At 31.6% G+C, this 21,796-nt stretch overlaps 1 protein-coding gene across 2 annotated transcripts in view; it reads right to left on the reverse strand.

Moving 5' to 3' along the window:
• The window catches only part of LOC101789052 (histone H1.8-like), a 109,515-nt gene that overhangs the window by 23,701 nt on the left and 64,018 nt on the right, over window positions 1-21,796 (reverse strand). Inside the window, exons 7-8 of one of the 2 annotated variants that reach the window (XR_010045575.1) lie at window positions 20,629-21,413; window positions 10,770-19,839 (exon numbers count right to left, since the gene is read on the reverse strand). The exons of the other annotated variant lie outside the window; for it this stretch is intronic. The gene's annotated coding sequence lies outside the window, so the exon portion shown is untranslated. Of the gene's footprint in view, window positions 1-10,769; window positions 19,840-20,628; window positions 21,414-21,796 lie in introns of those variants that run through there. 2 annotated transcript variants of the gene reach the window in all.

Below are 21,796 nucleotides of genomic sequence, written 5' to 3' on the forward strand. Positions count from 1 at the left end.
GAAATGCAAATCCTAGATAATGTAAGAGGGTATGAAATACAATCTAAATGTGTAATTACTAGAAGGAAGAAATATTTTTATTCATAAATGATGTTGTTGGGTAGAAATCTCGCTCAAATCAATAACTACTCAATTGTATGGATATGGTACATTGTCTGCTAAGAATTACAAAAGCTTTGCTATAAGAATGAAACTAAACCTAATATGATGTGTTATAAAGCTCAGCATGTATGCAATTACAGAAAAGGTAAAACTACTGTGTAAAAGAGTAAATCAGTAATTTCGGAGCCTACTAGATTTCAAGATGCTCAATCTCATATAAGAAAAAAATGAATATTCTGAGTGTAGAAAGTTGATCTTGTCTCAATTATGGTGCATCACTATATATATATATATATATATATCTCCAAATTTAAATTGATAAGCTAGATTTTAACAGTTGACTCTTTATAAAAGTAAAAACAGAGAAATACAATGCTTAAAAATTTGCTTAATGTAAACTAAAACAAAAGTTTCCAGAATCCAACCATGAGACAGTGTTTTTATGAATATAAATATAAATAAAAATCATAAAAATACTCAAATTCATCATGATATCCATTCTTTCTAATTTAAATGTTTATTATAACTCAGATTACATTTAGATGCTGAATATTTAGGTGTTGACAAAGAGATTCAGAATTATAAAGAGAGCTGGAGATATGGCTCAGCTGTAGAGTTCTTGTCTCGTAATCACAAGGCCCTGGATTCTATCTCTGGCATTGCAAAAACGAAACAAAAACAAAAACAAAATTAAAAAGAAACACAAGAATCAGAATATCTAATACTATAGCACTACTTTAAAGAACAGCAAAGTTAGAGAGTGGACACTATCTGACTTAATTTATGCTACAAAACTATGATAATCAAAAAGTTTGATTTGGGGGGGTGGGGGAATAGAATTGGCAAATAGATCAATGGTACAAAAGGCTCAGACAGCTCATAAAAACATTCGCAAAGGTATAGTAAACTTATCTGAGAAAGATTGTCCTCACACACTGAGATGACTGATCATCTACATTAATAATTTAAGAAAGAAGAACACAATTGGCTGGGCTTGGTACACACCTGTAATCCTAGCACACAGGAGGCTGACACAGGAGGATTGTTGCAAGTTCAAGAACAGCCTGGGCTACAAAGTGAGCTCAGGGTCAACGTGAACTGCATAGCAAGACTCTGTCTCAAAAAGATGGGAAAAAAAACCACAGATGCCTTGTACATTTCAAGTAAATACATAAAATAGAAAAATATAAAATTCTTAGATGATTACATAAGAGAAATCTACAAGATAATGTGTTAGCTGAAATTATATACAATAAAAAGCATAATTTATAAATTAAAAATTCTATGTTGTGAAATCGAATATAATTCAAAAGTTCTGCTGTGTGACAAACCATGTGAAAATATAAATACAGGTCTGAATTTCTTTGAAAAAGGTTACTTAATATCTATAGTATTTGATAAATAACAATTTAATAAGTAACAAGAATAAAGAATAACTACTAGAAAAATTACAGCAATAATTTAATATTTTTATAAATGTAAGTATGTTCATTGAAAACCTTCTATTATCCAACTGTGGTGGCTCATGCCTATAATCCCAGCACTTGGGAGACAGAAGCAGGAAGATCGTTGTGAGTTCAAGATCATCTTGGGCTACACAGTGACCTCAAGGCCAGCCCAAACTTGTCTCAAAAAGACAAAAACAAAACAAAACTAAACCAACAAAACAAGAGGAAATCTTTCATTAGTTCATAGACTAAAGAGATCTGACTGACATGACTCCTAACCTGACAATATATAGATCAGTTAAAACTTCTAAACAGCGCACATTGGCACAGCTCATGTTCAATAATTCAAAACAGTATTTGATCCACTGAAAGTGACAATAGTATTCCTAATTTTATAATCTCATTTTATAGAGTAATGAAATAGTATAAAACTGTATAATTAAAAGAGGACTCCTATGATTTCACAAGAGATCGCTCATATTTCTGCTTCATGCTTGGGTTCAGTGGTTCTAGGTCGGATAATCTATGCCCATTTGTCTTGGTTTTGCTTGCTGACTTCTGTACATGCCAACTGCACATGTTTAATCACTGTGGAGAGTGGATCCTCTGCAATAAATCTTCATTGGACAAGTAGATCACCCAAAATAAATCATCTGTGGGTGAAACAACTCTGCTCACACATGAGCTGCTGGACAAGGAGCTTATCTGTCATAAACCACACAGAGATAAGTGGCTTAAGCTTGATTTACTGCTTCTAACCATAACTATGGTTTTGCCTCACCTAAAATATACCATGATTTTACAAGAAGCACAGTTTTTGCAAAATAAAAAAGTGTTACCTCCTTAATATTGCCTTTGCAAACATATTTTCTAATATATCATGGCCAAAATAAAAAAGTAAGATACTAGACTATTATGAGGTTATATTAATTTAGCAATATATAAGACATAAAAATTTGAAATTATTAAAGAGTAAATACAAAAAATTCCATACATTAATGTAATATTAAGTATATATTTCCTTTGTAAAGTTTCAGTGATAATAAACAGACATATGGATATTACGAAGGATAGGTTAGATGCTCATTAAGTACAAAATTACACTTGTCTGCTTGTCTGTTTTTTGTATAGGCATATGAAATATAATACACACTACATTATTCTTATTTTATGAGTTTGTAGCAAGGTATATAATCAGAAAACAGTATGATAATATTCAAACAGAACTATGTTGTCAATTATTAGAACAAACAGAAAAGTTGGACTGTGATAGACAGCAAAAACTCCCCCAAAATTGAACTTCATGAATATTCTAAAAGTTCAAAAGATACATTAGATGGACAATGGAAATAGGGACTTTATACAATAAGGATTAAAATTAGTGTTGGTGTTAGTGGACACTAAATATGAGAATCTGTAACTCTACACATTTGGACATGTGTGAAGTTATAAAATAATTTAAATCACTGAAAATTATTTTTTTTATCCTAGACCAAAAGGGCATCACTAGCATGAAGAGAGAGAGAGAGAGAGAGAGAGAGAGAGAGAGAGAGAGAGAGAGAGAGAGAGAGAGAGAGAGACTCCTGTAACACTTATTGGTCTTTTCTGATCTTATTTTGTCTAAAATGTCACTATCTTAATTTGTGTTACATAGAAGTTGTTATCCTGCAAACCATACCATAAAACACATTTTGCCAAAACATTTTCTGTTAGAGTTGACAAAATATATAAATTTAATATCTGTGAAAATAAACTTGCAAACATTTTGCCAATGCTAGGAACCTATTCACCACCTTTTGACATTTATTTTTCCGTCGCATTTAATATTATATTTTAAAACTCATTTTAGGACTTTATTTTCTAATATGTTGCTCATTCATAAAAGATGTGAGGTTGATTTAAATATATTAAGTTAATAATATTTTGGTTCTAGAGTAATACAAAGCATTTGACTTTACCATCTAAGTTAGGAAGTTTGTGACTGTGTAATAAAAGAAAATATTATTTACTATTCTCTTGATATACTTTAGTACAATAAAAATTATGCTTTAAGGATTTATTTTTATTTGTGTGGTTTATTTTTGTTCCTGTGATTTGTCTAAAAATTATTGTTCTATACTCAGAAATGAACACAAAACTGTCTTTTTTTAAATAGTAGAAGTATAATTCAGGGTGTGTTATATGGACATTTTTTCATAACATATGGTGAACTGATAAGGGATATATAACAGGTGAAGTAAATATTCCTTCTTAAACAAATTGCTCCTGGTGAAAAAGAGTGGATTAAATAATTTTCTCAGTACCTGGATTTTAAAAGAGAATTTTTCACATCATTAAGAATGGCTTCATTTTTCTCCTAAGGTGAATATATTTCTAAAGTATATGTGTAACATTTTAGATATGAAATTCTTGAGGACAAATTGGTAAAACATAACAGCAAATGAGAAAATATTCTATTAGCGAATTCCTCTTTATTGTGTCTGAAATTGTCTATGGTTTTAGATAGACTCAAGGATACATAGATACATAGATAGATAGATAGATAGATAGATAGATTGATTTTTAGGATATATATATATATATATATATAACCCTAAGATACATAAATATATTTTTATATGTATACATCTACTTAACAATATGAAGGATTATATCATGATCATTTGTATTCCTGTAAAGATACAGATACCAGTGATAGGGAATATTTGGAAGATTGCATAAATTCTTCATTATCTCTCTAGTATGACATTTTCAAGAAAGTTAAATTATCATAAGCTGACTCCCTAAATTCCAATTTTTAGAGTTTCTCTCTTTTAAAATTTTAATGTCTTTAGTAAATAAGAGTTAATCGCTAAATATCAAATATAATGTGCTTGCAGTGCAATTAACCTGTATATTTTTGACATAGAAAGTTACTTAGAATTATGATTGCTTGCACACACCAACTTCAGACAGCTTCTTTCCCAGTAAGGGGAGAAAGAGAACAGAATCGATCCTTTCTATGCATTACTAGTTGTTCCAAATAAACCAAATTTAATTATATATATATATATATATATATATATATATATAGTCAATTTCTTTCTTTTTTTTTTTTTTTGGCTTTTTTCTTTTTTATTGGTACCAGGGATTGAACTCATGGGGGCCTGCTTGCAAGGCAGGCTCTTATGCCACTGAGCTAAATCTCCAGCCCCCTATTATATCAATTTCTATAAATTAGTTTGATGACTGGTCTTAGGTATAGTAATTGAAGTGTGACACTATTGGTTTACTATACTATATTTTTTTCCTAAAGTATTTGTACCATAAACTACATAATGACTGTCAACATGCAAAAAGATAGATAAATGTTTCAATCTGTAAATCTCTGTTTCTTCTACCAGACCGTAGTCAGGTTTTTGCCATGGCTAGCTGTCCTGCATGAATAGTTTCATGATCTGTATTTTAGGAAGAAAGGAAAATATTTTCAAATATTTGTGGATGGACAAAAACAGGAGCTAGATAGCAAAGTATTCGTATTCCTGAGCTTAGTTCTGAGAACTCTGTCATTGCCCTACTCACTGCTCTTTAAAACACAGCCTCCTCACTTGTAGAGAATTAACTGCGGGCGCCCTAATGCCAAGGCATTTCCCAATCATAGTAATTTACTGCCAACTTGTCATATCTCCATAAGTCATCCTTCTGGACAGGAAGCCCTCAGCATAATCTCTGCTTGGACAAAAAGCTGATCTATGTGATGTGCATTTTGTTAGTTGCTGATGAAAAACATCATTGTATCATTTATTGTATTTTTGATATGTAGGCCACATTTTCCATGGCTTTTACTTGCTAAGAAGTTTTTGCAGTAATATAACTTTTACAACAGTTCACAATCAACATAAGAGTGAGTTATTTTTAAATTCTCTCCTCTTCTTAAATTAATGGCAATTTGATGAAGGATGGATGATTTGCGTTGCCCTTTTATTCTTGGGTACTGTTGGACCCTTTCTTGGTGACTTTTTTCTACTTTTCCATTCTTCTGTTGCTAATTTCCTTATTTTTCAGAGTCTTTTTCCCTCCACATTTCCTGCTCATCACCTTGGACTTGAACCTTGCTGATGAAGTATTTTCTTTATCCCATTTTCCTTGGGAAGTTTGAAGGCACTCTCTGTCCAATCCTCCTAATTCTTCCCATTTTCTTTTTCTGCTGTCAACACTGCGATCCAACTTGCAGAAAACAGACTGACTTTCATCATGTGTTGTTCCTTTGCACAGTTCATACAGAGCCAATCAGCAAGCATTTGTTAGACAGCATTTCTCGATACGTCCTTTATGTGGTTTAATTTTGATCTCTCCCTCCTAATTGGATATCTTGACTGTAAAGTCCCATTTTACAGACAGTCTAATCTTTCATACTGCATTATACAAAGATTTTTCAAGGGAAGTAAAAGCAATAGAGAAAATGTTTGATATTTATGTCATAAATTTTACTCTTATTTTAGAAGTTCTTAAGTTTTAGTGTGCAAGAGATTAAGAAAAGCATATCTGCTTGTTAATAAGTACATAGTCTACTTTTCACCTGTAGACATTTTTATGGAGCACGAGTAGAAGACCAGGAACATGTACTTCAGTGGAAACTTCATTGTCTTTTGCTGCAGACAGCCTGAGCTAATTTACCAATTCCCCAGTAGCCATATTTTATTTTTTGGAAGATTTTATACATTTTCAATATTTGTAAATAAATTCTTACTTTCTTTGATGTTTGGCCTAGATTGAGTCTTCAGAAAGGCATTTCCCTTTCAGTGTCCAGGGAAGAAAAATTCAGTCAGCTCAGTGAATTGATTAATTTGCTTTAATGTTTACCTCATAATCTGATTTCTTCAGAACATTTTAAATTATAAGTTTCTTATAAAAATATAGCTGTGATACCTACTCTTTGATTTAGCTCAGTGGCATAAGCGCCTGCCTTGCAAGCAGGCAGTCGTGAGTTCGATCCCCAGTACCGATAAAAAGGAAAAAGACAAAAAAAAAAAAAAAAGTGCATCTTGTATCTCTTCTGTGGCATCGTCATCTCTTTGCCTGTGCTCTAATGTCTTCCCTTCTTATCCTCGAATGCTCCATGTTCCTCTGAGGGCCAGGCAGAAAGCTGTCATTTGGTGCTGAAAGAAAGCTAACAAAAATGCCCTAATATAACTTTATAATGTTAAAAGTTTGGGGGAACAAAATCTCATATGCTAAGTTATTTTTTCCCTCAATGCCAAATGCAGAAACCCTCATAATTTTCTGAAAGTCTTTCCCTAAAACTGTCACACTAGATGTATGTGTAAACACTTACTACAGTGTGGACTTGTGGCCTAAAATTTTACTGATAATCATACATGAAGTGGGCTGCATGAAATCTGTCCTATTTCTCAACTCATGCTTTGCATCCCTCCTTGCTTCTTTTCTCCATCTCTCAGTCACCTCGAGGCTATTTTAATACTGCTGAGCTGAATATTTTATATGGCATATTCCTGATATCACATAAGTTTAAAACCAAATAGCACTTTCACAAAATAGACTTTACCAATAAAATAGCCAAAGAATATTTCCTCCATCAGAGCCCCCAAACTAATTTATGTTATACCATGATATTACTTTTTCTAAGTAATTCTAGTACTCTGGAAGTTTTTGACTCACTTACCTACTTATTAATTTTAGTATTTATGTCTTTCATGGCCTACACAACAATGGTAGTCATTGTACATTTCCCTCTGTTCTCTCTTCAATATTTGAAACACACACACACACACACACACACACACACACACACACACACAAAGTCTTGTACTGAAACTTGGTTGCAGTGACTTACAAGATTAACTTTGTTTTGCTCCTTCTAACTGAATTCAGAATCATGTAGATAGCTTGAAACTAGTCATTGAAGAGCATTTTTACCACCACAACCAGAAAACACTAAAACCGAGGACTTTTTTGAGAATCAAAAAATAATATTACCAGTAACTACATCGATGGAAAACGCAGAATTTTTCCCTCCCTTGCTTCCCTCCCCCCAAACTTTTCAATTCTAAATATCAGACAGAAAGTGAAAGGACAAAATTATTTCTTTCCTATAACTAAAATCTGAAATAATATAACAATACGTGAAAAGAGACTTCATTCTAGCTGGATGGAGCATAAAAGTTTTATGTCCTGTTTTGTCTTAATCTCTTTAAAAGAAAATGAAAGAGTTTAAAAGAATAGAAAGCAAGAAAATAAGACTGAAGGAAAGCCCTTATGAAATATTGCATCCCAACAACCACTTGGTTTTCCAGTTTTGAAATCAAAAGCAAATGTGATTAATAATTCACTATAATTTTCATCCCAAATATATATAAAATCCAATATTAAACACTTATTAAAATAGAGGGAATTGTAAGCTGTTTTAGCATGTAGACAAGAAAAGCTTTCACACTAGGTAATTATTGTCCATAACTACTACTTGCAATTATAACTACATTCTCCTTCGTTCTGGCTATTATTCCACTTTCCAATTATATAACACAAAATCATTTGTGAAACGTAACTCTACCTTTTCTTAACCACAGTAAGTATTCCAGTGTGCTTATTTATGTGCCAACATTATCAATCCATTATGATGTATGGAGAAAAGAGACTTTTTATAATTCTTTAATTTCTAAAGAATGCATACCAAAATTAAGGACTGTAACTTCTGATAGTAAGATAGATTTTTAATCATAAAACAAAAGCTTGAGCTGAGTATGCCAGAATTTCAGTGCTAATGGAAAGAATATTTAATAGTGTGGATATAAAAAGTTGCCACCAAGAATGATTCAATGTAATATATTGTTTATGTAAAAGGAAATCTCAAGGAGGAAAATGCTATTGAACAATTAGTTTCTTTTTGTGTTTATTACACCAAACTGTGTAAAGTACTTTTTCAGAAATTTTCTCACAAAGTCAATATCATAGCAGTACTTGTAAGTTTTTTCTGTTGTTTCAATTTCTAGATTACACTGACACCCTGTAGAAAACATGAGATTCAATGTTAGATGCCCAAAGTCTATATTCCATAGGATTTCATATTCTATTCCATAACATAACATTAAGTCACAAAAATTGTCAGTGATGACAGATAAAAGACCATAGGATCCTCAAAGGGTATAATCATTATCATCATCATCATCACCAATTTCCACTAGGAGATGTTGCTCTAAATTTTAAAGCAAGATACACATGTGTATATTTCTGTTACTGTCTCACCAAGGTATACATAGATAAATGTATACATATGCATATTTGTTCGTCAATTTTTATTTTTTCTCAACTTTTTACAGTGCAAAATTATATTCAGAGCCAAACACAGCTTGATCATTATTATTTTGGAATGATGGTTCTATTGTATTTAGTTCCTTATCTTAACATGATATATTCATTATTCCCTTTGGAATATGATGTATCAATTCTATTGCTTTTCTGTAGACTCTTACAATTTAGTAATGTGGAATTTAGATTTCTTTTGGATTTGCTGACATCAAGTTTGAGAAGCAAACATTCTTAAGTTTGGTGCTCAGTACAACAGCAATGACTGTACTTCTTTTAAGGCATAGATCCATTTATCAACTTGATGATGGGAATTACTAGAAAAACACATCTAACATTATGCAAAAGCAAAACAGCATAGTTAAGAGTTGCTTATTATAAATTATCTTAAAAGAGTAGATATAGATGATAATATAAAAGATATAGATAAAGAAAAAACATTACTCATATTTGCCATTTGTGCCAAATTGGTTGGAAGTTTAATTCTAAAATATAAATTGAAGATTCTCTGAGGGATGGAAAAGTGGGAAACATACTCAGATGTGTATTTTGAGTCTTTTTAGTGCAGCATTAATCATCCTGAAAAACAGTTTATTTGATAATTTAACTATTAATTTATTTTGCTTGAGTAAAAATAGAAACAAATATGGAAACAAATATGGAATGCAAATCACACTTGTTATGTTCAGTTAGGCAAAAATACATATGAATGTTACAATGTGTGCATAATAGTTTACATTTATGCAAGGAGTAAAAGAAATAAATACTATCTATAGCATTTTTTCTGAGATAAGATGTGATACAAAATTTGCCTAAAAGATATAAATATTTGATTTTAAGGAAAAAAATCTACATGACATTAGAAAAATTTATCTTTTGTTGGTTGGAAAATAAGAATACTCTCATAATAATTAATAACATTGTCTTTTCATCATGAAATGTTCCTCATTTGTTAAGTAAATGATTTTGAGAAGAATCTCAAATAATGGGCACAGTAAGTTAAGGTGCAATCACAAACAGAAACACTGAAGTGACACCCAGGATTCTGAGACAGATCTTTTTTACATCATCTAGCACTGATTGGGATCATTTCCAAAGTATCAGGCCCTGATCCTTGGCAATTTGAGGCTTATATGTGATAAGCAAGCAGAAAGCACCAAAGCAGAGTAATTAGTGCTTATTCATTGGGGTTTTTTTGTTTGTTTGTTTTTTTGTTCTGGAGATTGAACTCAGGACCTTGACGTAGGAAGTGACTTCTCTTAAATTTTCTGAGACTGTTTGTTTATAATTTGTATTACTTTTTCCTTAAATATGTACTAAATTTTCAAAGAAGTTCACCGGTAAGGAGTTTAGTTTGTGGGAAAGCTTTAAAGTGGAATTTCAAAGTCTTTGATATAAGTATACAAGGATACTATTGTTTGTTGATAATAGTATACAAGGATACTATTGTTTCCTTGAGTGAATTTACTTTTGTTCTTCAAGTTGTCCACACTACCCGAGTTACCAAATTAAATGACATAAGCCTGTCCATAACAATCTCTTATGTGATTTTTTTTCTTTTTGCTAAATTTTTCCCTCAAATTGGTATCTCACTATTTTGTGCAACATGGATTCCAACACTGGGCTCAAGTGGTTCTCCCATCCAACCTCTAAAGTAACCAAGACTCATTATATTCCTATGAACTTGGCTGTACAATTCTCATTTATATCTATGTTTATGCAACCTATAACACTGTCTTTGTATTACTCATATTTATGTTTTCTCCTTTGAAAAAAAATAATCTGCATAGAGGTCTAACAACTACACACTACAATACAAGGAAATAGCTGTTGATTTTGTTGGTTTTTTTCCTTTTAATGTACTATTTTATAATATTTCTTTACTGTGTACATATATTTAGATTTTTCTGTTTCAAGTTTCTTTTGCAGTAGGTTTACATCTATGATAGGAGATTTCCTAAAAGAACATTAATTGCTATTCAGTTTTCTATGAGTATTTTCTCAAATGCATGACAACAATTGTTTGGGTAATTTTATTTTCATTTTACCCAGTTATAACTAATTTTTAATTGCATTTTTAACTTTTCTCATTGCTTTGATCATGGTTACTGTAATTTTGTTAATTGCTTTCCGTGTATGTGGGTGTTTTACTTTCTTTCCTTTTTTCTCTATGCCATGCTGGGGATTGAATCCGTGGTTAAAGGCACTATGTGGTGCATGCTACAGTGAAATAAATTCCAGCCTGTGTTCTCAGATTTATATTCCTTCCTACTATTGTTTGATTTTAATCAGAGGACAATCTACATGTTTCACATATCTTTATAATTTATGGGCATTGTGTCACAACCTAAAATATGATCTACCCTTGCAAACTTTTTGAGTAAACTTAAAAATGTTTTCTTCTAACTTTGATCAAACTTATGTAATTGTAATTAGTCAAATTAATTGATAATATTATTTAAAATTTTAACTCCTAGCTAAATTATTGTATATTTATTCTGTTATCAGTTGAAAGAAATGTATGGCTGGCACCATGTTTTCCACTTGTATTACTATCATATGTTGTTGTTGGTTTTGAACCTTTGTTAGCAGATGCAAAGTTATTTTGTGTTTACGTGTACCATCTATAAATTAAAACTTTTTAATTATAAAATAACCTTCCTTATCTGTAGTAGCATTATTTTTTCCAAATCTGCGTTGCTGTATGTTCATATGCCAGTATTATTAGGTATTGATTAGTATTAGCTTTATTTCTCCATTGTTATTTAGATATGTTTATGGTTTTAACTTAATTTTAATTACATATACAGAGGGAATAAAGAGAGACAGGACCCACTTCAACTCACTTGTCATTGAGATCCAGGCACGTTGCTCACTGGGGACTCCTGCCCGAGCCTATTTGGAAATCCCAAACCCAAGCTACCTGGGCCCTGCAATTTCCTCGGGAGCGATTTACCTGGCCTCCTCATACCAGGATAAATTAAGGGTTATTTGCTGCAAAGGAAACCTTGTGAAGGAGACCGGCACTGAGCACCACCAGGTCCCCTCCACCTCCCGCAGCAGCCCCAACAAGCGAGGCCTCCCAACGTACAATGAGCACATCACCAAGCATGTGGCCTCCAGCCCAGCACCACCTGAAAACCCCAGCCACCCCCAGGAGCCAAGCACACCCCACCGCTACCGTGAGGGGCGAACAGAGCTGCAGAGGGACAAATCTCCCAGCCGTCCCCTGGAGCGTGAGAAGTCCCCGGGCCGGATTCTGAGCCGGCTGCCTGTGGGAGCTGTGAGGACCCCACTGTCCCAGGTTAACAAGGTCTGGGACCAGTCTTCAGTATAAATTTCAGCCAGAAAAATCGACTCCTCATTTCAGTTTGCAGAAGAACACTAAACACACTATGGAACTCTGCTGCAGGGGACACAAGCACCTCTCCACTCAGCTGCCCCATTGCACAGCTAGGCCCAGACCCACCTCGGCACGGGACACCTCTGTCTCCAGGAGGTGCAGGTGGCTGAGGCTCTTTGAAGCTGTCAGTGCTCGGTGTCTCCTCTGGGCACCTTCCTGCAGTCATCCTCTTTGCACTTTGTTACTCTTTCAAAGCATTCATAAACTTTTGTACTTAGCTCTAGCCTGTACCAACTCATCAAAAAGGAACCAACCAGATACTATGTGGTTACAATCCTAATTAGCTACTTCAAGATCCTAGGCTTGGTTGGTTTTTCTTTTGGTTTCATTTCTTTTCTTTTCCTATTTGTTTTTCTTTTTTCTTTTTCTCTCTCTCTCTTTCATTTTTTTTAAGACAAGAGAATTCTTAATAGATTTGAATAGCAATGTAAAAAAAGAGAGAGACAGGAAAAACAGTTGAATCCTACTTTTTCTGTGTTACTCTAAAAAATTCTTTCTTATAACTTTCAGGTTGCTTTCATTTATCTATTAATGTAACTTTTTATTATTTTGGTTTTTTGTATTTGTCCTTTTATTTTTCCTCTATTTCTTTTAAAATATTCTTTATTATATTATTACAACTTTATTGTTGTATTGACTAGATTTACTTTTAAAAACATTTTTTTTTGTACTTTTTGGTAGTTCTGGTGATTTTACCCATGCATGTTAAGCAATAGCTCTACCACCAAGTAATATCGTCAACTAATTAATACCTTTATTTTAAAAATAATTTTGGGTTTATGGAATAATTATAAAACTAATAAAAATAGACATTTGCCATATACTAAATTTGTTCTCTAATTTTATCTCTGGAGACTTCACTTACTCTTGGTCTACTGAAAAGTATGCTGATTAATCCAAATATTTTTTATTTTTCCAGTTATGTTTCTTTTATTGATCTCTAGTTTTAGATCATTGTGTTCCAAGAAGACACTTCATAAGATTTCTGTTCTTTTAAATTAGTTTAGGTGTATTTTGTGGTCCAGAAGTGTTTTTCCCCCCCTTAGGAAATGTTCTATGCGAACTTGAGACAAATGTGTCGTCTGCTGCTGTTGGATAAGCCAGTCTACAAGTGTCAATTAGATCCAGTAGATTTAATTGCAAGATTTGATGTCACTGTACTCTTATTGATTTTCTGCCTGCTGAGTCTATCAATTATGGCATGAGAACTGTTGACACCTCCACTTGTAACTTCAGATTTGTTTATTTCTCCCGGCAGTCTTATTGCTTTTTGTCTTCATACTTGGGCATGTTTCTGTGAGATGCACATAACCTCATGATTGCTCTGTCTTCTTGAAAGACTGATCCTTTTTATTGTTATCTTTTGACTCTTTTTACATCTAAAAATTATTCTCCTCCTGAAATTTACTTTAGGTGAAATTAGTATAGCCAGAGTAGATTGCTTTAGTGTCTGAGTGAAACAATTATCACTATCTCTTCATTTTTAATCTACATGAGTCTGGATATCTAAGTTGTCTTTTAGGTGGTATGTTTCTCCAATTAAAAATCTCTGTTTTTGACTTGTATGTTTAGAACATTATATTTCAAGTGATTACAAATATAGGTCCTATCTGAGTAAAATCTATTATATCTGCCTGACTGTGGTGGTGTTTTCCTGTAATCTCAACACACTGGAAGGCTAAGCAAGGAGATCACAACCTAGGGCACAGCCTGAGCAACTGAATGACTTAGTGTGACACTGTTCAAACAAACCAACACCCAGGCAGACAAAAGCTACCCTGTCTGTTTTCTATTATTGAGGATTTTTATTTTCTTTTTATTTTCTGTACTTTTAGATTCCCTTATTTTAGTGGAACTTTTAATATGACAAATATATGGGTACAAGCCTTACACATTTTTATTAAAATTTTGTGTTAATGTTTGCCCTAGTGTGGACAATGCACATTAAGTCTATGACCGAAATCTTAAGTCCTCTTCCAATTTGTACTACAGTGCTACATTGCTAGTGAAGACATAATAGTTTTTCATTCATTACAATATATTGATTTGACTTTTTCATATTTAATATCACAAAATACATTTTTGCTCTTATTTCAAATAATTATCTATTAGATCAATTAAAAGTTAAAAATAAATTCATATTTTACATTCATTCACCAGAAGTTTTCTTTATTATGAAAAATTTAATGTATTTAGAAGTCAGATCTGCTACTGACAAAAGACAACTTTGATGGATACTGGGTGTTGTTTTGATGTATCTTTTTATTTTAGCACTACTAATTTTGATGTATGTTTTAGCATGCTTAAATGTAAAAAATTTTGATGTATTTTCTTTATTTCTTAGTGGAAATGTTTTTTATCTGGTTTAATTTCTTTTGAGATGTGCATGTGTGTATGTGTGTGTCTCTCCCTCCAGGAAGTTAAAATTGACCTGATTACATGTTTTGCTATTCTTTTTTTGGTATTTATTTTTTGCAACTCTGAATTAATTAGACTTATGGTTTGTTTTCTTACATTGATTTTGAAAATAATTGTTTATTGTTACTTCAAGTATTTCTTCTTCTCTGTTCTAGTTTTAGTCTCTGATATTTAATTATACTTCTTATTTCTTTATGAATTGTTTTATATTTCTTGGATATTCCAATCATTTCATTTTTCTCCATTTCACAGTGAGCAGCAAATCTTTCATTTAAATTCATTTCATTGACTAATTTTTCAGTTTTTTATTTCACAAAAAGCTTTTATTTTACCTATTTTTTACAAAACACTGTTTTTGAATACAATGGAACATTCACTGTCTTTATTTCTTAGTACATAAAGATACTTCTCTGTTTTCTTATTTGCACTGCTTTTCAAGAGCAATGTAGTGCTATTGTTTCTTTTTAGCTTCTTATGTCTTGTATCTTTATTCTTGATGCTTTGGAGGGTGTTTGTGCTTGTGTGTGCACATGCACACGTTTGTGTGTGTCAGAATGAATTTGCAGTTACCTATGTCCCTACCCTAGCTTTGTGCATTCATTTTTACTTTGAGATAAAAATCTCACTGAGTTACCTATGAAAGGCCTGTCTTAGCCTGCTCAACTGCTTGGTTTACAGGCATTAACTCACGGAGTGAGTTCATTTTTATTAGTTGTTTTTGCAATCCTATTGCCATGTACATTAATTTTATATCTTATTTTTCTGAATTTTCAAATTTTTTCATTTTTATTGTATTGGTACATACAGCTTATACATATAAATGAAATCCATTGAAGCATAACTATTTTTATGTATAAAATAATTTGATGTGTAAAATATGTAATGATGAAACTCAGGGCACTAAGGATTGTCATTTCCTAACATATTTATATTTTATGTGTATTGGGAAACTTTGGGCTCTCATATTCAGTTTTTTAAAAGTAAAGCATAAATTATCTCCTAAAGTTATCCCGTGTGTTATCCTACACCAGAACTAGTTGCTCATATTTAATTGTATTTTGGCATGCATTATCTAATCTATCTGTAGTTCTCATCCCTTAACCTTTTTGTCCCTTATGACTATCACTTTATTTTCTACTCCACTGAATTTTTATCTTATACAAATGAATAAGAACATGAGACATTGTCTTACTCTGACTGACATTTCACTTAGGATAATTAATTTTCTCTAATTGTCACGTTGCTGTGAATGACTGCATTGCATTCTTTCTGTGGTGGAAAAATTCTGCTTTCAATATTAACCACAACTTCTTTATCTCTTCTCTGTTTCATAGGCAGCCTATATGACTGTGTTTTTTGACTCATCAATAATGCTATAATAAGCATGAAAGTTTAGGTTTCTAAAGATTTCATTTCCATTGGATGTGTACCCATGAATGAGTATGGTGGATCATATGGTAGTACCAGTATTAAAATTTTTTTTGTTAGGTAACATTCTACTATTTTCCTGAGTACCTATACTAATTAAAATCATCAAATAAAAATTCATTTTTCTCCATATTTTTATCAGCATTTTTATATCTTTCACTTAATACAACATTGTAAATTTTCTTTGTTTTTCACTCATGTTTCATAATATCAGGCTTAATCAGAAAATTATTTTAAATGGAATGTTTTATTATATATGTAAAATGGATTTATATAAGCAATGAATGGGAAGCTTAAAAGTATATATATTCTCTTTATATAATTTAAGAATTACAGAAATATGCTCTATTTCATTTGCAATATATTGGCTAAAGTATTAAAAATAATGTATGAAAAATTTATTACATTGCTTCAGATATGACAAACAGCAAAACAGAAGCAATTTAAAAAACAATTTGATTCCTAGAAATGAAACTAATAGTTTATAGTAAACATATTTTCTGTTAATAAATAAACATAATACTGTAATATATCACTTAATCAAGTCAATTTTTCAAATTAAATATACATTAAATCACATGAGAAGCACCCAGTAAAGCAAATAATAAACTATATGTATTTATAGCTCTACATCTGATAGTTTTAAAATCAGCAGTTTTCTTAATTTTGATATCAATTTATTCAGTTAATTTCAGGCATGTAACTATTTTTTCAATTATAAGCAGACCTTTTATATTTTTATTAGAATTTATTTTACATAAAATGTATTGAATTTACCTTTCAAAAAATGTTCTTTACAGTTTAATTCTAATTAGCATGTTCATATTTGGCAAAAAGGCACCCATAAAACCTCTCAGATATAAATACATGCAGTGTAAATGAAAAAATTTGTCAAGAGTACTGTATTTGTATCAGCTCTGCCTATCCATTCCTCATCTTCTCATGTTGAAAAACTCAAGATGCATCTGCTACAAAGATAAATCACTTGATCTTCCATTGCAAATACTAACAGAACTCATTCAATTAAAATGCTTACAAATTTCTGACTACATCATCCTATTTTAAGTCTTATGCTCAAAAATTTCTTTTTTCACTACCATATCAATACAGTAATATATGAATATTATAGTATATTATAATATAGGAATGGTATTTTTGAAATGTATATCAAAAAGATTTTTCTTCATATCTGCCATAAATAGAATTGAAATAGATTGGACATCTCCAAATAAACTATGGAATTGTTTCCACAGAAAATATCTGTTGATCCATGATTCAAGTGTTTGATAACTTCTATTTGATGAAAGAAAACATCTAGTTGCTCAACTGATAGCGCAAAATACATTGAAATGGATGGCTTGTGCACCTACAGTTTTCCAAATATGTAGATTTTTCATAATATTACTGCCATTAAAAATGAATGCACAGGAAGCATGTTCATCTGAGTCTGAAAATATATTCAGTATTAGTGAGGATGTTTGATGTGGTATACTGCTTAGTTCAGTCACATCAGGTCCTTAATATAAGAAAATCCTAGTCTATAATGACAATTTCATTACTTACTATTGAATATAAACTTTAACTGTAACTTATGTTTCTCTTGGATTTATTGTTATTCACTTGACAGTTATCTGAGTGTCATGTTACAGATACTTTATTTGATATTTCTGCTATTCTGTTTCATATTAAACCTTCTTCTACAGACTTACGTTCAGATCAGACAAAAAGATAAGCAATAAAGGTGAATAACAAGCAAATATCACTGTGCATAAAAGCAAAATAAATGGTATGAAAAAATATCATGGTAAAATTTTCAATATTTAAAGGGAAAATAGATAATATGGAGAACTAGACCGGACACTTTAATATGTGTGGTTGAAATAGCAAGTCTTAATTTTGCATAGCAGGGCTAAGAAAGTTTTTATGTGGAAGTGAGAGATCTGTAGATTCACCTCTAGAACTGTTCCATCCATGGTGTATGACTAGTGAGAATATCTGAGCACTAGTGGAAAGCTCACACACAAAGTACAAGCTTCACACATTCCAGTGAAAGACAAGAGATGGCAGACTGGTGAGAAGAAATAAGACAGAGAATAGGCCGAGTAAAGGAAGAGAAAGTGAAAGAAGGAAGCTTGGATGTATTCTCCTCAAAAGGTGTTTGTTTGGTTTTTGGTTTTTATTTATAAGAATTATACAATTAGACATACATATAATAATTTAGAAATATTTAAACTTATAGCCCTATGTTACTTTAAATCATATTGTGCTAATGCATGTTTGAAAACATTTGCAACAGTTTTAAGGAATTAGATATATAATACAAAAGAGTTCTGTAATAATGTTCTTAAATTGTTTAATATATGCATGCTTTTATCCATTCATTCAAAAAGAATTACCCAATAAAATCTAAAACTTGCCATCAAATTTACAACTTTGCAAAATAGTTGTCATTATTTATATATTCCTCTAGATTTTTGTGTTTTAATATGTTCTTAAAGCTATTTAGATAATCAATAGTTTTCATTTGAGTGCTTTTTATGTTAAGAAAGAAAAAGGACAATTTCAAAGATATATTCCATTTTGTTATTTTATATTTCACATACTTTCAATTAAAAAATATTAAAGCTAAATGGATATTCCACATTTTAAAGCACATTTTAACTATTATAAAGAAATATATTTAGAACAGAAGTGGTATTATAAAAGCAATGCATTGGTATCAATAAAAACTGGATAATAAAGATTTGCTTGTATTGCATGAAAAATATATGATGTGATTCCATGAAAATTATGAGTTACACTAGCACTTAAATGTACCTTATTATATGGTATGTAAATGGCTAAGAAAACCAGAAATAAGTTAAATAAGTTTGCCACTATAAAATCATCCTACATTTCTGTGAAAATAATACTATTTTTCAAAATTATTTATATTTCACTTAGTGAAAGTCTCCCATGACGTATGTTCTCATTGTGTCTGTTATCAAATGAAGTTATCTTACCACACTAAAGTTAATGTGCTATCAATTTGTTTGCAGCGTGTTGCAAAGATCATTAAAACCAGGGTTATAAACCACTAAAAGGAGTGCTAAATGTTCTGATGTTTTGTATAAAAGTTGTTCTTGCATTACCCCCACCACACCGCTGATAGATAAGAACTTAAAAAGTCTACCATTTATTACTAATATACATATTACAAACTTTAAGCTTCAAAAGTAATGATGATAAATCCACAAATCTATAAGATATTAAAATAAATGCACCTGTGAGTATTTGACTATTCTGAAAACAAAGAAAGTAGTTTATGAATTGTGTTATAGTTTAGTTTAATATAGGATTAAAGAAGCAAGAGGCCTTCTGGGATGGCAGGAGGATGGTGACACATCTTCTCTGATATTTGGAATCCAGATGCTAGAAGAGCGCAAGGGGAAGAAGAGAGAAGTGGCTTCCCAGGACTGAGCAAGTATCTAAGGTGAGAATTAGGGCCCGCAGAGAGAGAAAGGAGAGGGACCAAGTGCAGACATGGGAAGTGAGGAGTGGCACTTTCTCTCTGAGCTGTAGTGTGGGAGGGGTGGCTCAAACCTGTAGAGGTACATTGACTACTGGTGACTACAGAGAGCTCCAAAGAGAAACACACCAGCAGAATGGAACAATGGATGCTGCAAACTGCTGTGCCTGGTGAATAACTCAGTTTCACTTCAGAGATGATGACCATAATAAAGGTCATGATTAGTGAATCTAGAAAAGAGAAAGAAAAAAATAGAGGAGCTTAGGAAAATGAAGCAAGCCATAAAATCCCAACATAAGAAAGAAATGTAATCCATGAAACAGATTCAAACAGATATCCAGGATTGAAATATGTGTAGCAGAATGAACCATTATCAGGACAGAGTATCAGATCTGGAAGACAGGATTATATCATGGTCATGAAAATAAAGGGTTCTTAAAAATAGCAAAGGGCTGTGAATATATCAATACAACATTTGCTAGATGATGCAAAGAAAAATAACTTAAGATTGACTGAGTCAGTGATAAAACAGAAGACAGCACAAATAATATAAAAATGTATCCAAAGAAGTAATGGCAGAAACTTGTTGAGCATGTAAAAAGAATTTTACAAACAGATAACTGAGACACATACAACTCCAGTTACCCAAGATATATATATATATATATATATATATATATATATATATATATATATATATAATCTACCCGAAGGTGTATAACAGTAAGGATTCCAGGAATTCAACACAGGAATGGAATATTAAAAGTTCATACATAAAGAAACAATTCACTTACAAAGGAAAGCCCACCAAAATTACAGCAGTCATCTCAATTTAAACCCAAATGCCAGTGTACTCAACTATAAAAAATGAATATTAAATACATGAAAAATCAGATAAGCACTAATGCAATTGTAATGGGGGGACTCAATGCTCTATAGTCAGATATAAACTAGACCAAAAAGATCAACAAACTCTCAAAAATGCATCAAATTTTTGAAAAAGTGAATTTAAGTGATACCTGCAGAGTGTTGTATCCCACAACATCAGAATACATATTTTTTCAGATGCATTCAGAACTTTCTCTAAAAGAGAACATATATTGGTTCATAAAACAAGCTTGAGTAAATTTAAAGGAACTGAAGTTATTCCATGCATATTGTCTGATCATAGTGCAATGAAATTGGCAATCACTGGCAAAAGAAACCAATAAAACTACTTAAAAACATGCAAATTAAATAACATTTCAGAGACATGCAACTCTTTAATGAAATTCAAAGTGAATCTACTCTCCCAAATTCATTCCTGGAAATAAGCATCACCATGAAACCAAAACCAGTAAAGGACCTAATGAAGAAACAGAGATACGGGCAAATCTTCCAAATGAATATAGATGTAAAAATCCTCATAAGATATTGGCAAACAGAATACAGCAAATCATCAAGATTACACAGAACAAGCAAGGATCATCCAATGGATGCAGGATGGTTGAAAATAAGTATATTAATGAATTTAATACACAATATTAACACAGCTAAGGACAAAAATGGCATGATCATCTCAACACATGCATAAAAAGCATTTGACAAGTCAAATATGCAAACATGGGAAAAACAACAAAAAGTTGGTATAGATAATCTTTATCTGATACAACATTTATGAGATCTATGAGAAACCAACAGCCAAACCAACAGCATACTGAATGGTCAAGAACTGAAAGAATTCCTGTGAAATGAGGAACAAGACAAGGGTGTCCACTGCCAGGAATCCTGTTTAATATAGTTCTGGAAGCATTAACTGGAACAACTAGACAAGAGAAAAAATTAAAAGGAATAAGGATAGGAAAAGAAGAAGTTAAATTGTGAGTATTGTGATTGACATGATACTCTACATAGAAGACCCCATAAACAGTACCAAAATAATTCCAAATTTAATAAAAAATTCACTACTGTAGTTGCAAAGAAAGTCAACATGCAAAAATCAAAAACATCCCTATATATGAATAGGATACTCACTGAGAGGAAAATTATGGAAATAACACCTTTCAAAATTGCATCCAAAAAATTTAAATATTTAAGTTTCAATGTAAGGAAAGAAGTAAAATACTTTACATTGAAACATACAGTACTCAGAAAAAAAAGAGACTGAAGATGATATGAAAAAAATGGAAAGATTTTCCTTGTTCTTGG

The sequence above is a fragment of the Cavia porcellus genome, unplaced genomic scaffold (genome assembly GCF_034190915.1).
Source record: "Cavia porcellus strain 051 isolate PalLab524CR breed Dunkin Hartley unplaced genomic scaffold, mCavPor4.1 scaffold_35, whole genome shotgun sequence".
Lineage (NCBI taxonomy): Eukaryota > Metazoa > Chordata > Mammalia > Rodentia > Caviidae > Cavia > Cavia porcellus.